An 18,928-nucleotide genomic window follows, 5' to 3' on the forward strand; every position below is an offset into this window, starting at 1 on the left:
ACTGTGTAGCCATGTCTGGGTCCTCTGTATATTAGGACAAGTACTAAGGGTGCACTGTGTAGCCATGTCTGGGTCCTCTGTATATTAGGACAAGTACTAAGGGTGCACTGTGTAGCCATGTCTGAGTCCTCTATATATTAGGACAAGTACTTAGGGTGCCCTGTGTAGCCATGTCTAGGTGCCCTATATATTAGTACAAGCACTAAGGGTGCACTATGTAGCCATATCAGGTCTCCTATATATTAGGACAAGTACTAAGAGTGCACTATGTAGCCATGTCTGGGTCCCCTGCATATTAGGACAAGTACTAAGGGTGCACTGTGTGGCCATGTCTTGGTCCCCTGCATATTAAGACAAGTACTAAGGCTGTATTGTGTAGCCATGTCTGTGCCCCTTATGTATTAGAACAAGTACTAAGGGTGCACTATGTAGCCACGTCAGGGTCCCTATGTATTAGGACAAGTACTAAGGGTGCACTGTGTAGCCATATCTGAGTCCCCTACATATATTACGACAAGTCCTAAGGGTGCACTGTGTAGCCATGTCTGGTCCCTTATATATTAGGACAAGTACTAAGGGTGCACTGTGTAGCCATGTCTTGGTCCCCTGCATATTAGGACAAGTACTAAGGGTGCACTGTGTAGCCATATCTGGTCTCCTATATATTAGGACAAGTACTAAGGGTGCACTGTGTAGCCATGTCTGGTCTCCTATATATTAGGACAAGTACTAAGGGTGCACGGCGTAGCCATGTCTGGGTCTCCTATTTATTAGGACAAGTACTAAGTGTGCACTGTGTAGCCATATCTGGTCCCCTATATATTAGGACAAATACTAAGGGTACACTGTGTAGCCATATCTGGTCTCCTATATATTAGGACAAGTACTAAGGGTGGACTGTGTACCCATATCTGGTCTCCTATATATTAGGACAAGTATTAAGGGTGCACTGTGTAGCCATATCTGGGTCCCCTGCATATTAGGACAAGTACTAAGGGTGCACTGTGTAGCCATATCTTTGTTCCCCTGCATATTAGGAAAAGTACTAAGGGTGCACTGTGTAGTCATGTCTGGGCCCCTATATATTAGGACAAGTACTAAGCGTGCACTGTGTAGCCATATCTGGTCTCCTATATATTAGGACAAGTACTAAGGGTGCACTGTGTACCCATATCTGGTCTCCTATATATTAGGACAAGTATTAAGGGTGCACTGTGTAGCCATATCTGGGTCCCCTGCATATTAGGACAAGTACTAAGGGTGCACTGTGTAGCCATATCTTTGTTCCCCTGCATATTAGGAAAAGTACTAAGGGTGCACTGTGTAGTCATGTCTGGGCCCCTATATATTAGGACAAGTACTAAGCGTGCACTGTGTAGCCATATCTGGGCCCCTATATATTAGGACAAGTACTAAGGGTGCACTGTGTAGCCATATTGGGTCTCCTACATATTATGACAAGTACTAAGGGTGCACTGTGTAGCCATGTCTGGGTCCCCTATATATTAGGACAAGTACTAAGGGTGCACTGTGTAGCCATGTCTGGGCCCCTTATGTCTTAGGACAAGTACTAAGGGTGCACTGTGTAGCCATGTCTGAGTCCCTATATATTTGGACAAGTATTAAGGGTGCACTGTGTAGTCATGTCTGGGTCTCCTGTATATTAGGACAAGTACTAAGGGTGCACTGTGTACCCATATCTGGTCTCCTATATATTAGGACAAGTACTAAGGTTGCACTCTGTAGTCATGTCTGGGTCCCTATATATTAGGACAAGTACTAAGGGTGCACTGTGTACCCATATCTGGTCTCCTATATATTAGGACAAGTACTAAGGGTGCACTGTGCACCCATATCTGGTCTCCTATATATTAGGACAAGTCCTAAGGGTGCACTGTGTAGCCATATTTGGTCTCCTATATATTAGGGCAAGTACTAAGGGTGCACTGTGTAGTCACGTCTGGGTCCCCTGCATATTAGGACAAGTACTAAAGGTGCACTGTGTAGTCATGTCTGGGTCCCTATGTATTAGGACAAGTACTAAGGGTGCACTGTGTAGTCATGTCTGGGTCTCCTGTATATTAGGACAAGTACTAAGGGTGCACTGTGTAGCCATATTGGGTCTCCTATATATTAGGACAAGTACTAAGGGTGCACTGTGTAGTCATGTCTGGGTCCACTGCATATTAGGACAAGTACTAAGGTTGCACTGTGTAGCCATGTCTGGTCTCCTATATATTAGGACAAGTACTAAGGGTGCACGGTGTAGCCATGTCTTGGTCCCCTACATATTAGGACAAGCATTAGGGTGCACTGTGTAGTCATGTCTGGTCTCCTATATATTAGGACAAGTACTAAGGGTGCACTGTGTTTCCATGTCTGAGTCCCTATATATTATGTTAAGTTCTAAGGGTGCACTGTGTAGTCATGTCTGGGTCCCCTGTATATTAGGACAAGTACTAAGGGGGCACTGTGTAGCCATGTCTGGGCCCCCTGTATATTAGGACAAGTACTAAGGGGGCACTGTGTAGCCATGTCTGGTCCCCTATATATTAGGACAAGTACTAAGGGTGTACTGTGTAGTCATGTCTGGGTCCCCTGTGTATTAGGACAAGCATTAGGGTGCACTGTGTAGTCATGTCTGGGTCCCCTATATATTAGGACAAGTACTAAGGGTGCACTGTGTAGCCATGTCTGCGCCCCTTATGTATTAGAACAAGTACTAAGGGTGCACTGTGTAGCCATGTCTGGGTCCCCTATATATTAGGACAAGTACTAAGGGTGCACTGTGTAGCCATGTCTGCGCCCCTTATGTATTAGAACAAGTACTAAGGGTGCCCTGTGTAGCCATGTCTGGTCCCCTACATATTAGGACAAGTACTAAGGGTGCGCTGTGTACCCATATCTGGTCTCCTATATATTAGGACAAGTACTAAGGGTGCACTGTGTAGTCATGTCAGGGTCCCTATATATTAGGACAAGTACTAAGGGTGCACTGTGTAGCCATGTCTGCGCCCCTTATGTATTAGAACAAGTACTAAGGGTGCACTGCGTGGCAACGTCTGGGTCCCTATGTGTTAGGACAAGTACTAAGGGTGCACTGTGTAGCCATATCTTAGTTCCATACATATATTAGGACAAGTACTAAGGGTGCACTGTGTAGTCACGTCTGGGTCCCCTGCATATTAGGACAAGTACTAAAGGTGCACTGTGTAGTCATGTCTGGGTCCCTATGTATTAGGACAAGTACTAAGGGTGCACTGTGTAGCCATGTCTGGGTCCCCTGCATATTAGGACAAGTACTAAGGGGGCACTGAGTAGCCATATCTGGTTCCTTATATATTAGGACAAGTACTAAGGGTGCACTGTGTACCCTTATCTGGTCTCATATATATTAGGACAAGTACTAAGGGTGCACTGTGTAGCCATATTGGGTCTCCTATATATTAGGACAAGTACTATGGGTGCACTGTGTAGCCATGTCTTGGTCCCCTATATATTAGGACAAGTACTAAGGGTGCACTGTGTACCCATATCTGGTCTCCTATATATTAGGACAAGTACTAAGGGTGCACTGTGTAGTCATGTCTGGGTCCCTATATATTAGGACAAGTACTAAGGGTGCACTGTTTAGTCATGTCTGGGTCCCTATATATTTGGACAAGTACTAAAGGTGCACTGTGTTGTCATGTATGGGTCCCCTGCATATTAGGACAAGTACTAAAGGTGCTGTGTATTTATGTCTGGGCCTCTGTACATTAGGACAATACTAAGGGTGCACTGTGTAATCATGTCTGGGTCTCCTGTATATTAGGACAAGTACTAAGGGTGCACTGTGTAGCCATATCTGGTCTCCTATATATTAGGACAAGTACTCAGGGTGCACTGTGTAGTCATGTCTGGGCCCCCTATATATTAGGACAAGTACTAAGGGTGCACTGTGTAGTCATGTCTGGGTCCCTATATATTAGAACAAGTACTAACTGTGCCCTGTGGAGCCATTTCTGGTCTCCTATATATTAGGACAAGTTCTAAGGGTGCACTGTGTAGCCATATCTGGTCTCCTATATATTAGTACAAGTACTAAGGGTGCACAGTGTAGTCACGTCTGGGTCCCCTGCATATTAGGACAAGTACTAAAGGTGCTGTGTAGTCATGTCTGGGCCCCCTGTATATTAGGACAAGTACTAAGGGTACACTGTGTAGTCATATCTGGGTCTCCAGTATATTAGGACAAGTACTAAGGGTGCACTGTGTAGCCATGTCTGGTCCCCTATATATTAGGACAAGTACTCAGGGTGCACTGTGTAGCCATGTCTGGGTCCCCTGTATATTAGGACAAGTACTTAGGGTGCACTGTGTAGTCATGTCTGGGTCTCTTATATGTTAGGACAAGTACTAAGGGTGCACTGTGTAGCCATGTCTGGGTCCCTGTATACAGGACAAGTACTAAGGGTGCACTGTGTAGTCATGCCTGGGTCTCTATATATTAGGACAAGTACTAAGGGTGCACTGTGTAGCTATGTCTGGGTCTTCTGTTTATTAGGAGAAGCACTAAGGGTGCACTGTGTAGCCATGTATGGTCCCCTATATATTAGGACAAGTACTAAGGGTGCACTGTGTAGCCATGGCTGGGTCCCCTATATATTAGGAGAAGCACTAAGGGTGCACTGTGCAGCCATGTCTGGGTCCCCTGTATATTAGGACAAGTACTAAGGGTGCACTGTGTAGTCATGTCTGGGTCCCTATATATTAGGACAAGTACTAAGGGTGCACTGTGTAGTCATGTCTGGGTTCCCTATATATTAGGACAAGTACTATTGGTGTACTGTGTAGTCATGTCTGGGTCCCCTGCATATTAGGACAAGCATTAGGGTGCACTGTGTAGCCATGTCTGGGTCCCCTATATATTAGGACAATTACTAAGGGTGCACTGTGTAGCCATGTCTGAGTCCCTATATATTAGGACAAGTACTAAGGGTGCACTGTGTAGCCATGTCTGAATCCCTATATATTAGGATAAGTACTAAGGGTGCACTGTGTAGCCATGTCTGGGTCTCCTATATATTAGGGCAAGTACTAAGGGTGCACTGTGTAGCCATGTCTGGTCCCCTATATATTAGGACAAGTAATAAGGGTGCACTGTGTAGCCATGTCTGGGTCCCCTATACATTAGGACAAGTACTAAGGGTGCACTGTGTAGTCATGTCTGGTCCCCTATATATTAGGACAAGTACTAAGGGTGCACTGTGTAGTCATGTCTGGGTCCCCTATATATTAGAACAAGTACTAACTGTGCCCTTTGGAGCCATTTCTGGTCTCCTATATATTAGGACAAGTTCTAAGGGTGCACTGTGTAGCCATATCTGGTCTCCTATATATTAGTACAAGTACTAAGGGTGCACAGTGTAGTCACGTCTGGGTCCCCTGCATATTAGGACAAGTACTAAAGGTGCTGTGTAGTCATGTCTGGGCCCCCTGTATATTAGGACAAGTACTAAGGGTACACTGTGTAGTCATATCTGGGTCTCCAGTATATTAGGACAAGTACTAAGGGTGCACTGTGTAGCCATGTCTGGTCCCCTATATATTAGGACAAGTACTCAGGGTGCACTGTGTAGCCATGTCTGGGTCCCCTGTATATTAGGACAAGTACTTAGGGTGCACTGTGTAGTCATGTCTGGGTCTCTTATATGTTAGGACAAGTACTAAGGGTGCACTGTGTAGCCATGTCTGGGTCCCTGTATACAGGACAAGTACTAAGGGTGCACTGTGTAGTCATGCCTGGGTCTCTATATATTAGGACAAGTACTAAGGGTGCACTGTGTAGCCATGTATGGTCCCCTATATATTAGGACAAGTACTAAGGGTGCACTGTGTAGCCATGGCTGGGTCCCCTATATATTAGGAGAAGCACTAAGGGTGCACTGTGCAGCCATGTCTGGGTCCCCTGTATATTAGGACAAGTACTAAGGGTGCACTGTGTAGTCATGTCTGGGTCCCTATATATTAGGACAAGTACTAAGGGTGCACTGTGTAGTCATGTCTGGGTTCCCTATATATTAGGACAAGTACTATTGGTGTACTGTGTAGTCATGTCTGGGTCCCCTATATATTAGGATAAGTACTAAGGGTGCACTGTGTATCCATGTGTGGGTCCCCTATATACTAGGACAAGTACTAAGGGTGCACTGTGTAGCCATGTCTTTGTTCCCTTGCATATTAGGACAAGTACTAAGGGTGCACTGTGTAGCCATGTATGGTCCCCTATATATTAGGACAAGTACTAAGGGTGCACTGTGTAGCCATGTCTTGGTCCCCTGCATATTAGGACAAGCATTAGGGTGCACTGTGTAGCCATGTCTGGGTCCCCTATATATTAGGACAATTACTAAGGGTGCACTGTGTAGCCATGTCTGAGTCCCTATATATTAGGACAAGTACTAAGGGTGCACTGTGTAGCCATGTCTGAATCCCTATATATTAGGATAAGTACTAAGGGTGCACTGTGTAGCCATGTCTGGGTCTCCTATATATTAGGGCAAGTACTAAGGGTGCACTGTGTAGCCATGTCTGGTCCCCTATATATTAGGACAAGTAATAAGGGTGCACTGTGTAGCCATGTCTGGGTCCCCTATACATTAGCCAAGTACTAAGGGTGCACTGTGTAGTCATGTCTGGTCCCCTATATATTAGGACAAGTACTAAGGGTGCACTGTGTAGTCATGTCTGGGTCCCCTATATATTAGGACAAGTACTAAGGGTGCACTGTGTAGTCATGTCTGGTCCCCTATATATTAGGACAAGTACTAAGGGTGTACTGTGTAGTCATGTCTGGGTCCCCTGTGTATTAGGACAAGCATTGGGGTGCACTGTGTAGTCATGTCTGGGTCCCCTATATATTAGGACAAGTACTAAGGGTGCACTGTGTAGCCATACTGCGCCCCTTATGTATTAGCACAAGTACTAAGGCTGCACTGTGTAGCCACGTCTGGGTCCCTATGTATTGGGACAAGTACTAAGGGTGTACTGTGTAGTCATGTCTGGGTCCCCTGTGTATTAGGACAAGCATTAGGGTGCACTGTGGAGCCATGTCTGGGTCTCCTATATATTAGGACAAGTACTAAGGGTGCACTGTGTAGCTATGTCTGGGTCCCATATATATTAGGACAAGTTTTAATGGTGCACTGTGTAGCCATGTCTTTGTTCCCCTGCATATTAGGACAAGTACTAAGGGTGCACTGTGTAGCCATGTCTTGGTCCCCTGCATATTAAGACAAGTACTAAGGCTGTATTGTGTAGCCATGTCTGCGCCCCTAATGTATTAGAACAAGTAATAAAGGTGCACTGTGTAGCCATGTCTGGGTCCTCTGTATATTAGGACAAGTACTAAGGGGGCACTGTGTAGCCATGTCTGAGGCCTCTATATATTAGGACAAGTACTTAGGGTGCACTGTTTAGTCATGTCTGGGTCCCTATATATTAGGACAAATACTAAGGGTGCACTGTGTAGTCATGTCTGGGTCCCTATATATTAGGACAAGTACTAAGGGTGCACTGTGTACTCACGTCTGGGTCCCCTGCATATTAGGACAAGTACTAAAGTTGCACTGTGTAGTCATGTTTGGCCCCCTGTATATTATGACAAGTACTAAGGGTGCACTGTGTAGTCATGTCGGGGTCTGCTGTATATTAGGACAAGTACTAAGTGTGTACTGTGTAGCCATGTCTGGGTCTCCTATATATTAGGACAAGTACTATGGGTGCGCTGTGTAGCCATATCTGGTCTCCTATATATTTAGACAAGTACTAAGCGTGCACTGTGTAGCCATGTCTGGGTCCCCTGCATATTAGGACAAGTACTAAGGGTGCACTGTGTAGCCATGTCTGGTCTCCTTTATATTAGGACAAGTACTAAGGGTGCACGGTGTAGCCATGTCTTGGTCCCCTGCATATTAGGACAAGTACTAAGGGTGCACTGTGTACCCATATCTGGTCTCCTATATATTAGGACCAGTACTAAGGGTGCACTGTGTACCCATATCTGGTCTCCTATATATTAGGACCAGTACTAAGGTTGCACTGTGTACCCATGTCTGGTCTCCTATATATTAGGACAAGTACTATGGGTGCACTGTGTAGTCATGTCTTGGTCCCCTGCATATTAGGACAAGTACTAAGGGTGCACTGTGTAGCCATATCTTTGTTCCCCTGCATATTAGGACAAGTACTAAGGGTGCACTGTGTAGCCATATCTTTGTTCCCCTGCATATTAGGACAAGTACTAAGGGTGCACTGTGTAGTCATGTCTTGGTCCCCTGCATATAAAGACAATTACTAAGGGTGCACTGTGTAGTCATGTCTGGCCCCCTATATATTAGGACAAGTACTAAGTGTGCACTGTATAGCCATATTGGGTTTCCTGTGTATTAGGACAAGTACTAAGGGTGCACTGTGTAGCCATATTGGGTCTCCTATATATTAGGACAAGTACTAAGGGTGCACTGTGTAGCCGTATCTGGTCTCCTATATATTAGGACAGGTTCTAAGGGCGCCCTGTGTAGCCATGTCTGGGTCCCCTATATATTAGGACAAGTACTAAGGGTGCACTGTGTAGCCATGTCTGAGTCCCTATATATTAGAATAAGTACTAACTGTGCCCAGTGGAGCCATGTCTGGTCTCCTATATATTAGGACAAGTACTAAGGGTGCACTGTGTAGTCATGTCTGGGTCCCTATATATTAGGACAAGTACTAAGGGTGCACTGTGTAGCCATGTCTTGGTCCCCTGCATATCAGGACAAGTACTAAGGGTGCACTGTGTAGCCATATCTGGTCCCCTATATATTAGGACAAGTACTAAGGGTGCACTGTGTAGCCATATCTGGTCTGCTACATATTAGGACAAGTACTAAGGGTGCACTGTGTAGCCATATCTGGTCTCCTATATATTAGGACCAGTACTAAGGGTGCACTGTGTAGCCATGTCTGGTCTCCTATATATTAGAACAAGTACTAAGGGTGCACAACGTAGCCATGTCTTGGTCCCCTGCATCTTAGGACAAGTACTAAGAGTGCACTGTGTACCCATATCTGGTCTCCTATATATTAGGACAAGTATTAAGGGTGCACTGTGTAGTCATATCTGGTCTCCTATATATTAGGACCAGTACTAAGGGTGCACTGTGTAGCCATGTCTGGTCTCCTATATATTAGAACAAGTACTAAGGGTGCACGGCGTAGCCATGTCTTGGTCCCCTGCATCTTAGGACAAGTACTAAGAGTGCACTGTGTACCCATATATGGTCTCCTATATATTAGGACAAGTACTAAGGGTGCACTGTGTAGCCATGTCTGGCCCCCTATATATTAGGACAAGTACTAAGCGTGCACTGTGTAGCCATATCTGGGTCCCTATATATTAGGACAAGTACTAAGGGTGCACTGTGTAGTCATGTCTGGGTCTCCTGTATATTAGGACAAGTACTAAGCGTGCACTGTGTAGCCATATTGGGTCTCCTATATATTATGACAAGTACTAAGGGTGCACTGTGTAGCCATGTCTGAGTCGCTATATATTAGGACAAGTATTAAGGGTGCACTGTGTAGTCATGTCTGGGTCCCCTGTATATTAGGACAAGTACTAAAGGTGCACTGTGTACCCATATCTGGTCTACTATATATTAGGACAGGTACTAAGGGTGCACTGTATAGCCATGTCTGGTCTCCTATATATTAGGACAAGTACTAAGGCTGCACTGTGCAGCCATATCTGGTCTCCTATATATTAGGACAAGTACTAAGGGTGCACTGTGTACCCATATCTGGTCTACTATATATTAGGACTACTACTAAGGGTGCACTGTATAGCCATGTCTGGTCTCCTATATATTAGGACAAGTACTAAGCGTGCACTGTGTAGCCATATCTGGTCTCCTATATATTAGGACAAGTACTAAGGGTGCACTGTGTAGCCATGTCTTGGTCCCCTGAATATTAAGACAAGTAGTAAGTCTGTGCTGTGTAGTCATGTCTGGGCCCCTTATGTATTAGAACAAGTAGTAAGGCTGTACTGTGTAGCCATGTCTGGGTCCCCTATATATTAGGACAAGTACTAAGGGTGCACTGTGTAGTCATGTCTGGGTCTCTATATATTAGGACAAGTACTAAGGGTGCACTGTGTAGTCATGTCTGGTCTCCTATATATTAGGACAAGTACTAAGGGTGCACTGTGTAGTCATGTTTGGGTCTCCTATATATTAGGACAAGTACTAAGGGTGCACTGTGTAGTCATGTCTGGGTCCCTATATATTAGGACAAGTACTAAGGGTGCACTGTGTAGTCATTTCTGGTCTCCTATATATTAGGACAAGTACTAAGGGTGCACTCTGTAGTCATGTCTGGGTCCCTATATATTAGGACAAGTACTAAGGGTGCACTGTGTAGCCATGTCTGGTCTCCTATTTATTAGGACAAGTACTAAGGGTGCACTGTGTAACCATGTCTGAGTCCCTATATATTAGGACAAGTACTAAGGGTGCACTGTGTAGTCATGTCTGGGTCACCTGCAAGGAGAGTTGCGGTGGAGCGGACAGCAAATGTTAGGTGACGCACTGATTTTTATGCAATCAGGGCTTATTTTTGGTGTACTCAGCTACTTAATAGCTCACTAGTGTGCAAATGAAGCCTTAGCTGAAAGCAGTTCATAGCCCGAAGGCTATGAACTGTATTCCGATCCTTTGTTCTCCAGCGGGAAACAATGCTATCAGCACTACCCGTGGAGAACTGCTGATAAGACTGAACAGCGATTTTTAGTTTGGCCTGAATGTAACGATCAGCTAGCAGTGCCCGAAAAGTGGATGATGGGTATGCATTTAGACGCAACGATTATTGCTAAAACGATCGCCTTTTAGCTTTTTTTAGTGATCATCGCTCCCTGTAAATGGGCCTTAAGCTTAACTGGAGCAACCAGTGTCAGGCAGCTGTAGCCAAAGCAAATAGGATCAAAGGGGTGCATAAAAATACATCTAGAGACACATGATGATAATATTGTTCTTCCTCTTTACAAGTCACTGATCAGACCACACATGGAATATTGTATACAGCTTTGTGTACTAGTACTCAAAAAGGACGTATAAAGTTTGAGCGGGTATAAAGGCGGGCAACAGAAATCGTTATCAAAATTGGGTTATTTAGCTTAGCAAAAAAGAGCACTGAGGGGCGACCTAATAACTATGTATAAGTATATCAGGGGATACAGAGATCTCTCCCATCATATATTTATACCCAGGACTGTGACTGTAACAAGGGGGCGCCCTCTAAGTCCAGAGGAAAGAAGGTTTCTACACCGACATAGAAGGGGGTTCTTTACTGTAAGAGCAGTGAGGCTATGGAACTCTCTGCCTGAGGGCTTAGTGATAGTGAACTTGATAAAAGAGTTTAAGAGGGGCCTGGACACCTTTCTTGAATAGTCACTGATTACTTCAGTAGGGTCGGTGATCCAGGGATTATTCTGATTGCCATATTAGAGTTGGGAAGGAATTTGTACCTCTAAAATTAGGAAAAATTACCTCATTGGATTTTTTTTGCCTTCCTGTGGATCAACATTACAGAAAAATAGGCTGGACTGGATGGGCACATGGTCTTTCTCAGTCCCACATGCTGTTCTACAATGTTAGCAGCACTTTAACCCATTCCCGCTGCAGGACGTAAGTTTACGTCCTGGGAGCCTGGTACTTCCCGCAACAGGACGTAAACTTACGTCCTGGAGATAGCGCGGGATCACATATGATTCCGCGCTATCCTGCAGCGGGAGCCGGCTGTCAGTCACAGCCGGCGTCCCGCTGCAACAGCGGGAGGACATCGGAGATGCGCCCCCCGCTGATAACCCCTTCCCTGCCGGAAAGGGTTCACAGAGGGAGCGGACTTCCTCTGTTTCTCTGGCCGGCTCTCGCAATGTTATTGCGAGAGCCCGGCCTGTCGCCATGGTAACAGGACGCCAGACACTGGCGTCCTGTGTTACCAGTGCCTGGGATCGCTGTATAAGCTATAAGGCATGGCAGAGCCACCCTTATGACAGCGATTATCAGGGCAGTGGTCAAAGTCCCCCAAGGGGACACAAACAGTGTAAAAAAAAACAAAGATTACAAAAAATGAATAAAAAAAATGTAAAAAAAAGGGTAAAAAAACACATTTTTTATGCTTTTTCTCAGATTAGCATTAAAAAGGTAAAAAAAACCAAAAAAACCCACAAACTTGATATTGTCGCATCCGTAACGACGCGTAAAATAAGATGCACATGCGTTTGACTATGCACGGAAAAAAACGCAAAAAAAAACCCGCTAAAAAACTGAGGCATCACTAAAATTGCAATAAAAGTGATCAAAAAAGCAGTATGTACCCCAAAATGGTAGCAATAAAGACTATAGCTCGTCTCGCGAAAAATAAGCCCTCATAGAGCTCCGTTCATCAAAAAATAAAAAAGTTACAGGACTTTGAATGCAGCGATTTAGAAAAAAAAAAGATTTCCAAAAAAAGGGTTTTTATTGCAGAAAAGTGGAAAAAAATAAAAAAAAATGTAAGAATTTTGGTATCGTTGTAACCGTACTGGTCCGCAGAAAAAATGGAATGTCTTATTTATGCTGCATGATTAACGCTGGAAAAAAAATAAAAAAAATCTATGGCAGAATTGATGCGTTTTCTCTCCCTGCTATCATAAAAAAATAATACAAGTTTTACAATATAGTCTATGTACCCAAAAATGACGCCGATAGAAACTAGAGTTTGCCTCGCAAAAAACAAGCCCTTATACGGCCGCGTCGACGGAAAAATAAAAAAGTTATGGCTTTTGATAAACGGTCAAGAAAATCCACCAAAAATTGTTGCGTCCTTAAGCCCAAAATAGGCCAATATCCTTAAGGGGTTAAATATAAATATATATGTTGGGAATACATTGGTGTCTTTTATCTTGTTCTGTATCTCACAGCCTTTTGGTCTCCATACTATATCAGTATATCTGCAGCTTATATTTCTTTCGTGATGTCACCTGCCTGAAGCTAAAAACATAAAAGCGAGAATCAATGGACAGAAAACGTCCCCCAGCTGAGTGTCAATCAAGTGTTGCTGTTATTTAGGATCTCTTCAAACCCATTTGAATAGGAACATTTACAATGTTTGTTCTTCTATTCGCCCCTCTATGTCTTCATTGTGGGCGCAGATTGTCTGTAATGAAGCCCCAGGTTGGCTCTGTAGTCAGTAAGGTAATCCTCCTGCTCTTGGTAGATCCCCATTGTCTTTGCAGTGTACCATATATTAAGTGTAAAGTATCTGGAAACCCCCAACAAGATGCTGTTGATGGATCCTGTGTGGTTATTTTGTGGCTATGAGAGCAGGATGATGTTCTGATGGGCCTAAAACTACATCTGTCTTTAATCAGCTGGTAGTGATGGCAGCGGTCAGGATTTTATCATTTTCTCTATGGCCATGTCATGGGGAGCGAGGGATCTGGAGACCCCGAACGTGTGTGCGCCAATTACAAGGAGAACCATGGAGGCACCTTGTAGAGAGATATTATCATTAATCACCATCTCTATACAAGAGACCCGGCCTGTGGTTAATCTATCATCAGGTCATATGGGGGAAAATGGGGACATATTGGGAAATCTGCCAAACAATGACACAACCGCAACGTGGATTATTACAGATGCTCATTTATATGTGAAGGTTAATATGGTGGATGGATGGATTATAATATAAGATTATATTCGGGAAAATAATAATATCTGGCAGTAAGAAAGAAGAATAAACTGTAAGAATGTGAATGTGGCCCCCAAATATCACCCCGCACCAAGTCCTGGACGGCTTCAGCACTCAGACATGACAAGATCCCACTATAATAATAAAGATTATTAGGAAAATGGTGAGAATATTCCTGTAAATGTCCTTCATCACATCTCAGTAACTGCGGACATACGATTTCAAACTTATCATGGTTGGCTGTGATTGGTCAGTTACTGATCACATGACTGCTGCCATGGTTACAGCCAGGGCAATTGTGTTGTCACGGCGGTTGGCAGTTGAGAGTGTTGGAGACTGGCGATGGAGAAGGAGGCGATGTCTGCTGGACCAGAGCAGAGCGATTTTATGGAGGGAGAGGAGGAGATTCGGAGGAAGAAAGGAGTGAGAAGACCAAGACATGTCTTGGATTCTTCAGATGACGCTTCAAGCAAGAGCCAGAGGAGGAAGAGGAGGAGGAAGTCATCGAGCTCAGCGAAGCCCATCGTTCCACCGACTGATTCGGTGAAGAAAGACCTCGTTGGGAAGAAGCGACCCAAGAAGAGGCATCTGGATTCTTCGGTGGGAGAAAAGGACCCACCTGTAAAGATACAGAAAGAAGACCCGGGAGGCTCAGGTACCGCTGGAGATCTGCGGAGCTGTAGGAGCGCATTCACACATGCCAGATATTGGTGCAGATCGGTGGCAGATTTCATCTTTTCATCTGAAGGGGTGAAGTCTGCTCAGGATTTGCATCAAAGTCCACATTAGAATCCACAGCAATGGTTTGTGTTTGGATGCAGAATTTAATGCGGATTTTGGTGCAGATTTTCAGTAAGTCCGCTAAGTGTGAGCGCAGCCTGAGGGTCCCACACTGTACCGCCATGTCTGGTAATTGATGGGGGTTGTCTGCCGGAGAGGAGGAGCGAGGAAAGTGATCCAAATGTTCCATTGTATTACACTGTATGTACATTGTATGATGTTCCTGCGGTTATGGATGAGCTGCTGAAATGGACCGTTTTCTGGTTCGTCGTCTTCTTACAATTCACGTGTTTTGTATTCTGGGGAGAAAATGATGGAAATGTTACATTGTATCAAACTGTATTTATGTACATTGTATAATGTGAAATGTCCAATATTACTGTGATAAGGGCTCCTGCACACGTGTGACGTGTAAACGCTCGCAAGGAGATGGCGTGATGGCGCTGTGTATGGAGCACTATTATATTTTCCCATGAACCTTTCTGCGCTGCTTACTGTACTTTTTGCGCTGCTGAGGTTGTTTATACCCGTTTTAGAACTGGCTGAGCGGCCTAAATAATCATCAGTGTTATCAAATAATACCGCAAAATCGCGCCGTTATGGTGGCTCGGGTGCTCAAATTTGCGTGAAAATAGAGCATGTTGCATATTTTTTTGCTCAACGGAAATACGGGTGCAAAAATGGTAAATTTTGCATTTGCTCAATCGCCCGTGTGCAGGAGCCCTTATAGATGAGCTGCTGGAATGTACCGTTTTCTGGTTCTTCTTACAATTCATGTGTTTTGTATTCTGGGGAGAAAAGACACAAATGTTCCATTGTATTATGTTGTATTTATGTATATTGTGACATGTCAGATGTTACTGCTGTTTAGGCCGGATTCACACGTCTGTATTTGTGCAGTATATTGCGCACGCAGTGAACAGTACCCATTCATTTTATCGGGACAATCAAATGTAGTTTTTCAGCTTACACCCAAAAATATGCCCTTTTTTCTGCAGATTTGAGCCCATCGATGCGCTTGTGTAAATGCGCGGTGAATACTCAGGAGACCGGCATTTTTGCAAAGCGTTAAGGCATAAAATCAATGAGATTGTCTGACTTTATATTTTTGTCTGCAGATGTAACATGTATGTGTGCATTTAAAAAAAAACACCTTGCCGGCCAAAATCCGTTTACACTGGCAGATTTGGGCCGGCCCGGCTTTCTTTTTAAAAAAAACAAACAACATTTGCTGCTGAAATGTACACTTTTTTGGTTACTCATCTTCTCCCATGTTTAGATGACCTGCTCTTCGGATACGTTCACACATCACTCATTTGCTGCAGATTTTTGCGCAGATCTGCCGCAGCAGTCACCCATGCAATTTGTATTTAAATGAAAGGATATAATCTGCTGCAGATCTGCATGAAAATCTGACAAAATTGGGCCAAAAATTGTGACTGAACCTTTAGGAAGTGTGTAGATTCAGCAATTGTTCCTCAGCGGAGGTGATCACAGCGCTATGGCTGCCCCCCACTGTGTAAGGGCTCCTACCCACTAGGGGTTCTTTAACGCTGCGATATCGCTGTGTTTTTTTTTAACGCGATTGTCAATGGGACTTTCTAATGTTAGAAACGCATCGCACAAAAATCATAAAGCGCCAACTTGTGATGAGTTTATAACATTAGAAATCCCATTAACAATTGTGTTAAAAAAGGGCAGCGTTAAAAAAATGCAAATGGGTAGGAGCCCTGACAATACCAAAATGGGGTGTTTTTGAAACAAAAATTGTGTTAGTTTTCCTGTGGGCAGCATGGGGGCTCAGTTGCCTTTCAGTAAGGGGGTATCCGGGTTCAAATCTGGGTTCATTGTCCAGTGTGAATATATAGATTGTGAGCCCCCAGGGGGACAAAGCCCGATATAATGCTAAACTGTGTACAGCGCTGTGGAATATGTATGTGCTATATATGTCAGTGCAATAAACAATAATGGACCGTGGTGGGTGATCTGCCGTCTATTAATGCCCTTACTATATATATGTTAGTAATGTATGTTATATAAGGAACGCCTCCGACTGCCCGTGTGCCACAGAAGGAGATGTCTGCCAGCCAGAAGCTGCGATAGATTCTCGCTATAATTTACGCCACTTTCCGGTCTTAGATGCGGCCAATCTGAGGGGTCCGCACCGCTGAGCCCCCGGCACGTTGGCTGGTTACATGGTTGGGCAGCAGCTCCTCAATAGACACATTAGACACACGTACGAGGGCCAACGCACCAAATATGTCTGAGTTCACCTGCGCAAGTGACTATACGACAGCCAGATGAAATAGATCTAGACCTAAGGGACATATATGAGTATACTGATATCACTCCAGCCTCAGTCACAGAGCAAACACTATAAATACTGACTCATATTCTATTGGATCTGAGGGGGAAAGAGAAATAATGTTTGTGTTATTACTGAGAGAAGAATGAAAGAAAACCATAAAGAACAAACTGCTACTAAGTGTAATCAGAGCCATGTATAGGGGTGCAGAATATATATACAATGGGCTGTACGGCCTACAGCGACCCTCCGGTCCTGGACAAACAGAGGTGGCGCCACTTCTCTGACCACCTGATACACGCTGTGCATTAGTATACATCATTAGTCGTAGACTCTACATGCTGATGGGACCGGCCAGGACTGCTCACAGATCCCTCTTCATCTCTACAGAGGTATATTGTTGGCCAGTCCCCGGTATCTCGGCCGGTGGGCAGTATATACAGCACTTGTATGTTATTGTGCTATGTGGCGCATGGACTGTGTAGCTACCCTCGCTTGCACACAATTTGATATTTTGCTGCTTTTTGATGGTATTTATTGCCACTTATTGAGTTTTATGTCTCGTTAAGAGTTTGTTTTTAATCAGTGTTGTTTATTAATAAAGCTGATATTTGTGGAGCGTGTAGATGTCATACTGTGTTTATTACATACCTCTACAGTGATGCTACCCTCACACGGGATAGATAATACAGACGCCACTTATACGCCGGGCACCTACTACTTACACACCGGACACCTACCACTTACACACCGGACATCTACCACTTACACACCGGACATCTACCACTTACACACCGGACACCTACCACTTACACACCGGACACCTACTACTTACACACCGGACACCTACCACTTACACACCGGACATGTACGACTTACACACCGGACATGTATCACTTACACACCGGACACCTACCACTTACACACCGGACATCTACCACTTACACACCGGACATCTACCACTTACACACCGGACATCTACCACTTACACACCGGACATGTATCACTTACACACCGGACATCTACCACTTACACACTGGACACCTAGCACTTACATACTGGACACCTACCACTTACACACCGGACATCTAGCACTTACACACCGGACACCTACCACTTACACACCGGACATCTAGCACTTACACACCGGACATCTACCACTTACACACCGGACACCTACCACTTACACACCGGACATGTACGACTTACACACCGGACATGTATCACTTACACACCGGACATCTACCACTTACACACCGGACATGTATCACTTACACACCGGACATCTAGCACTTACACACTGGACACCTACCACTTACACGCTGGACATGTATCACTTACACACCAACCATCTAGCACTTACATACTAGACACCTACCACTTACACACCGAGCACCTACCACTTACACACCGGACACGTATCACTTACATACTGGACACCTACCACTTACACACCGGACACGTATCACTTACATACTGGACACCTACCACTTACACACCGGACATGTATCACTTACATACTGGACACCTACCACTTACACGCTGGACATGTAAGCTATTGAATGACAGCTGAGAGCTGCCCCTGATTTGTCCCTGCGCTGAGCCAATCAGAGGCAGCACTCACTCACCCATTCATGAATTCATGAATGGGTGAGTGAGAGCTGCCTCTGATTGGTGAGGGCTGTGACCAATTAGAGGCAGCCCATTCAGCAGGCGGGGATTTTAAATCCCCGCCTGCTGAATAATACACAGAGCAGTTCAGGAGAACTGCCGGCCGGCCGCGGCTGAACTCTGGCTGCAGGGACAAAGTGAGTACATTTTTTTTTAACCATTTTTGGATGATTTTCAGGGAAGGGCTTATATGTTTAAGCCCTTTCCGAAAATTCATCCTGCGCTCGCCGGCAGCCCATTGCTTTCAATGGAGCCGGCTGTATTGCCGGCTCCATTGACTTTCAATGGGCGGACAGCGCTCCTTTGATCGGGCCCGTTTCGCCAAAAACGTTGCTAGCAGATTTTTCGGCGAATCGTCGGCCCCGGTCACGTGATTTGCGGATGCGCATCTGTCATGCGATCCGTAAATCGCGGCAA

This window comes from Eleutherodactylus coqui, chromosome 11 (genome assembly GCF_035609145.1).
Source record: "Eleutherodactylus coqui strain aEleCoq1 chromosome 11, aEleCoq1.hap1, whole genome shotgun sequence".
Taxonomy (NCBI): domain Eukaryota; kingdom Metazoa; phylum Chordata; class Amphibia; order Anura; family Eleutherodactylidae; genus Eleutherodactylus; species Eleutherodactylus coqui.